Source organism: Bos taurus, chromosome 15, assembly GCF_002263795.3.
Source record: "Bos taurus isolate L1 Dominette 01449 registration number 42190680 breed Hereford chromosome 15, ARS-UCD2.0, whole genome shotgun sequence".
NCBI classification, from domain to species: Eukaryota; Metazoa; Chordata; class Mammalia; order Artiodactyla; family Bovidae; genus Bos; species Bos taurus.
The window spans coordinates 20,378,658-20,385,645 of record NC_037342.1 but is presented as its reverse complement, the minus strand read 5'-3'; the positions used below and the strand labels follow the sequence as shown (position 1 = coordinate 20,385,645).

The following is a 6,988-nucleotide window of genomic DNA, read 5'->3' as shown; positions in this document are numbered from 1 at the left end:
CGGAAACAAGAAATAAAAGGAAAAGAACAAATAAAGCTGTCTTTATTTGCAGACAACAAGATCTCCTATAGGAAATCCTACAGAATTACAAAAAGCTACTAGAACTAATTATTGAGTTTAATGTTGCAGAATACAAGACCAATATAAAAATCAATTATATTTCTACATTCTAATAAAGATCTTAACTTGAAATTCAATCTCAACTTGAAATTTATAAAAGCAATACCATTTATAATAGCATCAAAAAATATTTAGGAATAAATTTGACAAAATGTGTTAAGATCGATACATTGAAAACCATGAAACATTTTTGAGATTAAAATTAATGGAGACGTGCAGTACATTTCTAAATTGGAAGACTCAGTATTTTTAAAATATCAATTATTTCCAAATTGATCTATAGATTCAGTGAAATTCCAATCAAAATATTAGCATTATTTTTTCTATAGTAATTCAAAAACTGATTCTAAAATGTGAATGAAAATATAACATACCTGGAATAGTTAAAACAATTTTTAAAACAAAAAATAAGGTTCAGAGATATACACTACCTGGTTTCAAAATTACTATTAATCTACAGTAATCAAAGTTGTGAGGAATTCTCATAAAATAGATATTTAGATTGTAATGATCCAAATGTAATGGTAGATAGGGTCTAGAAATAGATTTGACTGGTTTTCCAGAAAGGTACTAAGGCAATTTAATGAAAAAGGGAAAATCTTTTTAACAAATAGTATGAGAAAAATAACCCCCAAATGAACTTCTAAACTTTCACATCATGTGCAAAAATTAACTCTGAATGTATTATAGACCTAAATATAAAAATTAAAACTATAATAGATCTAGAAGAAAATGTAAGAGAAAAATCTTAATGATGTTTAGTTTATTAAAGAGTTCTTAAATATGACACAAAAAGCATGAACTAGAAAAGAAAAACAATTGTAAATGTAAAAGTAAAAATTTGTAAATTACATCAAAATAAAAAGCATTTGCTCTTTAGACACTGCTATGAAAATGAAACAGCGGGCCACAAAGTGGGAGAAAATCTTTGAGAAACTTTTATCATGCAAGAGACTTTATTTAGAATTTTAAAATATCTCTTATAAACCAATCAGAAGGCAACCTTTGTTAAAAATGGGCAAAATAGGGCTCTTCTGGTGGCCCAGTGATTAAGAATCCACTTGACAATGTAGAGGACACAGGTTCAATTCCTGCTCGGGGAAGATTTCACATGCCGCGGGGCAACTAAGCTGGTGGGGCACAGCTAGAACCCAGCAGCCAAAACTACTGAGGCCACGCACCACACATACTGGAGCCCAAGTGCCTAGAGCCGATGCTCCACAAGAAGAGAGGCCACGGCAGGGAGAAGCCCACACACTGCAAGGAAGAGTAGTCCCGCTCGCCGTAACTAGAGAAAGCCTGCCTGCAGCAACAAAGACCCAGCACAGCCAAAACTAAATAAATAAATCTTTAAAAAAACAAAAGAAGTTCCAGGCCTGCAGAAAGCACTGTTCAAATAAAACCACCTTGCGTATGTGTGTGCATGCTGCTGCTGCTGCTGCTAAGTCACTTCAGTTGTGTCTGACTTTGCGACCCTGTGGACTGTCCACCGCCAGGTTCGTCTGTCCATGGGATTTCCCAGGCAAGAACACTGGAGTGAGTTGCCATACCTTCTTCACGGGATCTTCCTGACCCAATGGATTGAACCTGCATCTCCTGTGGCTCCTGCATCACAGGTGGATTCTTTACTGCTGAGCCACCAGGGAAGCCCTAAAACTACTTTACCTATCAAAAAAAAAAAAAAAAAAAAAGGCAAAATAATTGAACAGACACTTTAGCAAAGTAGATACATGGGTGTCAAGCACATGAAAAGTTCATCATGAGTCTTTAGTGAAATACAAATTAAAATCATAATGTAATATTACTATACAACCACTAAAATGGCTAAAATTAAAAAAATTTAAAAACGGACTATATCAAGTGTTAGTGAAAATATAAAGCAAGTATAATTTTCACACACTGGTGGTGGAAATATAAAGTGGTACACCACTTTGAAACCAGTTTGGCAATTTCTTAAAAAGTTACACATATAACTATAATTTGACCCAACCATTCCACTCCTGGGTATTTACTCAAGAGAAAAAACTATATCCCACATAAGCTAAGCTAAGCTAAGCTAAGTCACTTCAGTCGTGTTCGACTCTGTGCGACCCCATAGACGGCAGCCCACCAGGCTCCCCCGTCCCTGGGATTCTCCAAGAGAGAACACTGGAGTGGGTTGCCATTTCCTTCTCCAATGCATGAAAGTGAAAAGTGAAAGTGAAGTCGCTCAGTTGTGTCCGACTCTTAGCAACCCCATGGACTGCAGCCCACCAGGCTCCTCCATCCATGGGATTTTCCAGGCAAGAGTACTGGAGTGGGGTGCCATTGCCTTCTCCTATTCCACATAAGACTTATACACAAATGTTTACGGCAGGTTTAGCTGTAATAGCTCCAAACTGAAAATAATTCAAATGTTCATCAACACTTGAAAAACAAATCACAACACATCCATACAATGAAATACTATTCAACAATGAAAAGCAACAAACCATTGATACATGCAATAGCTTAAATAAATCTCAAAATAATTATTCTAAAGTGAAAGAAACACGACCAAAAAGAAAGAAGAAAAAAAGACACTCTGAATGATTCCATTTATATAAACTTCTAGGAAATGCAAGCTAACCTATAATAACAAAAATCAAATCCAGTGGTTGCCTGGGCCTGGGTTGGGAACAGGGAGGAATGGGAGAAAAAAGGACCCATGAAACGTTTGAGGATGGTGTGTATTTATTACTTGAATTGTGGTGATGGGGATGGATTGTGAGAATAAAAATGTCAAAACTCATCAAATTTAAACTGTAAATGAGTGCAATTTACTGTATGGAAATATAGCTCAATAAAGCTGGGAGAGAAATGCTTTTTAAATATTGCTCTTTTTACCCCTTTGTCTGTGACTTATGTAATGTTAGTAATTCAAGTGCATGTGCTTGACACAACATTTCAAAATTTATACTTAGAGTATACTTGTTATACTTAGATAGATAAGCTAAAGTTATATCTATGTGTCTAAATGTGGTTTAATAATATATTATTATTAAAAGTTACTTTTAAAATATATAAATATATATAAAAGTTACTTATATATATATATAAAAGTTACTTTTAAAATATATAAAATAGAGGAAAAATATGAAATATATTTCTGACCACTCAGAAATAACAGCTGGCATTTTTATTTTCAGGTTTTTTATGCATAGACAAAAATAATAGTTTTTAAATTTAATTTAAATTTTAAATAGTGTTTAAATTTAAACATTATGTTATATGTAATGTTTTGTATCTTGATTTTAACTTAATATTACATTAAATTTCCCAACATGCAATTTTTCTATTGTATAATAAATTATGTAACAATATTACATTATTCATTGTATGGATATGCCATAATTTATTTAACTTTTCTTGTATAAGGATATAAAGACATTTAGATTGTTCTCAAGTTTGCACTAACATATATAATGTTGAGTTGAATGTCTTTGAATGTGTGTATATTAAACCATGTCCTTATTTTTTAATATGGATTCTTAGAAATGGATTACTAATCAAATAGTATGAATGTTTTTAGGTCTCCCAATCCATGGTGCCAAACTATTTTTCAGAAATATTGTGTCAAGTTACATTCCACTGAAAGTATATAAAAGTATATGAAAGACCCAATCTTACAATATTCTCCAAAGTACTGAATATTATAGAGCTTTTAAATTTTAACACCATACTCCACTACCCATTGTCTAAGGAAAAGGAATTTCCTTCAAGGAAATTATTATTTTGATATGACCTCCTATTTAAAAGACACAAGTCAGCTTTGCAGAAAAGCAAAAACCAAAGTATTATTTTATATTTTTGACACAGTAGTGTCAAATTCATTAACATCATACTACATTGTAATATATATATATATATATAGCTTCTGATTTTGATATCAGTTCAGTTCAGTTGCTCAGTCGTGTCCAACTCTTTGCCACCCCATGGACTGTAGGATGCCAGGCTTCCTCGGCCATCATCAACTCCTGGAGCTTACTCAAACTCATGTCCATCGAGTTGGTGATGCCATCCAATCATCTCATCCTCTGTCATCCCCTTCTCCTCCTGCCTTCAATCTTTTCCAGCATCACAATCTTTTCCAATGAGTCAGTTCTCCACATCAGGTGGCAGGAGTATTAGAGTTTCAGCTTCGGAATCAGTCCTTCCAATGAATATTCAGGACTGATTTTCTTTAAGATTGACTGGTTTGATCTCCTTGCAGTCCAAGGGACTCTCAAGAGTCTTCTCCAACACCACAGCTCAAAAGCATCAATTCTTTGGCACTCAACTTTCTTTATGGTCCAATTTTCACATCCATACATGACTGCTGGAAAAACCATAGCTTGACTATACAGACCTTTGTTGGCAAAGTAATGTCTCTGCCTTTTAGTATGCTGTCTAGGTTGGTCATAAATTTTCTTACAAGGAGCAAGCGTCTTTTAATTTCATGGCTGCAGTCACCATCTGCAGTGATTTTGGAGCCCCCCAAAACTAAAGTCTCTCACTGTTTGCATTGTTTCTCCATCTATTCACCATGAAGTGATGGGACCAGATGCCATCATCTTAGTTTTCTGAATGTTGAGCTTTAAGCCAACTTTTTCATTCTCTTTTACTTTCATCAAGAGGCTCTTCAGTTCTTCACTTTCTGCCATGAGGGTGTTGTCATTTGCATATCTGAGGTTATTGATATTTCCCCCTGGCAATCTTGATTCCAACTTGTGCTTCATCCAGCCCGGCACTTCATATGATGTACTCTGCATATAAATTAAATAAGCAGGGTGACAATATACAGCCTTGATGTACTCCTGTCTTGATTTGGAAACAGTCTGTTGTTCCACGTCCAGTTCCAACTGTTGCTTCTTGACCTGCATACAGATTTCTCTGGGGGCAGGTCAGGTAGTCTGATATTCCCATCTCTTGAAGAATTTTCCACAGTTTGTTGTGACCCATATAGTCAAAGGCTTTGGCGTAGTCAATAAAGCAGAAGTAGATGTTTTTCTGGAACTCTCTTGCTTTTTCTTTTTTTTTTTTTTCAGAGCTTTTATATTTGAGTTTATTCTTCATTTAACTTTTAAACACTACTATAGTTGAATATTAAAACAAAAGCAAGTAGTGAGCATATGATTATAGTCCTTCACTCAATCACTACTGCAAATAAAACACCAGCAGTGAGTGTTATTCACAGGCCCTACTAAGAGGTCTGACACTGAACACCACCCTGAGGATGATGTTCATCATCCTCATATGCTTCTCCATTGTAATGGTGCTGTCTTTCCTGATTTGGATCAAAGTCCACTAATTCTACCTGGTCCATTTCATCAGTCTCTTCTACTTCCTTCCTCTCAGGCAGAAGTTTTTCCAGCAAAGAGAGTTTATCAGGAGAGAGAAAGCCATTCTCAGGAAAGTTTACCTTAAATTCAATGATTAGGCGACCCTTTTCGTACGGCCTACGATAAATTGGCATGCCTTCATTTAGCACACAGTTGATATCTCCATGCTTGACAATTTGACCTGGATGAGAAGTGATGACTATGGTTCGGTTGTCAAGAGTAGATATTGGCTTCTGGAAGCCACACAACGCCTCAAACAGCTGTATGTCCATACACATGAAAAGGTCTTCTCCTCGTCGAGTAAAAACAGCATGGTCCTTCTGATCTAAAACAATGATATCTCCTGGCTCCAGTCCTGGTTCTTGGTCTCCTTCACCATGGAATGTTATCTTCTGGCCATTTTTCATGCCTTTGTCAATATGAACTTCTAGAATTTTCTTTTCTCGAACTATCTTCCTTCCATTGCAGCTTTTACATCTATCTTTAGGACTGATCTGCTCCCCATGGCCCTGGCACTCCATGCAGACAGACTGAATTTGCTGAACCATTCCAGGTCCTATCTGATGAATTCTTATTTGCATTCCAGTACCTCGGCAATTGGGACAGCATTCTACCGCTCCTTTTTTACCACCTCGGCCTTCACATTTGTCACAAATCACATTCTTTTGCAGAGCTAGTTTTCTTGTTGCACCATTATATAAATCTTCTAAAGTTACTGTAAGTTGATGGACAACGTTTTTACCTCTCCTCTCTCTCTGCATCCTGCCTCCTCCTCCGAAAAACATATCAAAGATGTCCATGGGGGAGCCAAAACCACCACCTGCTCCACCTTCTTTAATTGCCTGTTCTCCTCCTTTGTCATATAACTCCCTTTTCTTTGCATCAGAGAGCACTTAGTAAGCTTGAGAAATCTGTTTAAACTTCTCGCCTCCATTTGGATTCTTATCAGGGTGGTACTTCAAGGCCAGTTTCCTGTAAGCCTTTTTCAATTCTTCTTGGGTGGATTGGGTTTGACCCCCAAAACATCATAGTAAGTGGTTTCTTTCACCATTTTCTACAGCCGGTGAGCCGGCCGATGCTGGTGTGGGGGAGCACGTTGCTGTGTGCAGCTCGGGCAGCCGCAGCTCCTCCGCCTTTCACAGAGCATTCTGGAAAGTTCCTCTCTTGCTTTTTCTATGATCCAACAGATGTTGGCAATTTGATCTCTGGTTTCTCTGCCTATTCTAAATCCAGCTTGAACATCTGTAAGTTCACAGTTCATGTATTGTTGAAGCCTGGCTTGGAGAATTTTGATCATTATTTTGAGAGCGTGTGAGATGAGTGTAATTGTGCGGTAGTTTGAACATTCTTTGGCTTGCCTTTCTTTGGGATTGGAATGAAAACTGACTTTTTCCAGTCCTGTGGCCACTACCGAGTCTTCCAAATTTGCTGGCTTAAAGAGTGCAGCACTTTCACAGCATCATCTTTCAGGATTTGAAATAGCTCAACTGGAATTCCATCACCTCCACTAGCTTTGTTTGTAGTGATAC

At 36.7% G+C, this 6,988-nt stretch overlaps 1 pseudogene across 1 annotated transcript; it reads right to left on the bottom strand.

Annotated features, from left to right (window-relative positions):
- Positions 1 to 5,168: 5,168 nt before the first annotated feature.
- Positions 5,169 to 6,525, bottom strand: LOC782951 (dnaJ homolog subfamily A member 1-like; annotated as a pseudogene). The gene has a single exon (XR_003029427.2). The product of XR_003029427.2 is annotated as a dnaJ homolog subfamily A member 1-like (transcript).
- Positions 6,526 to 6,988: the final 463 nt, after the last annotated feature.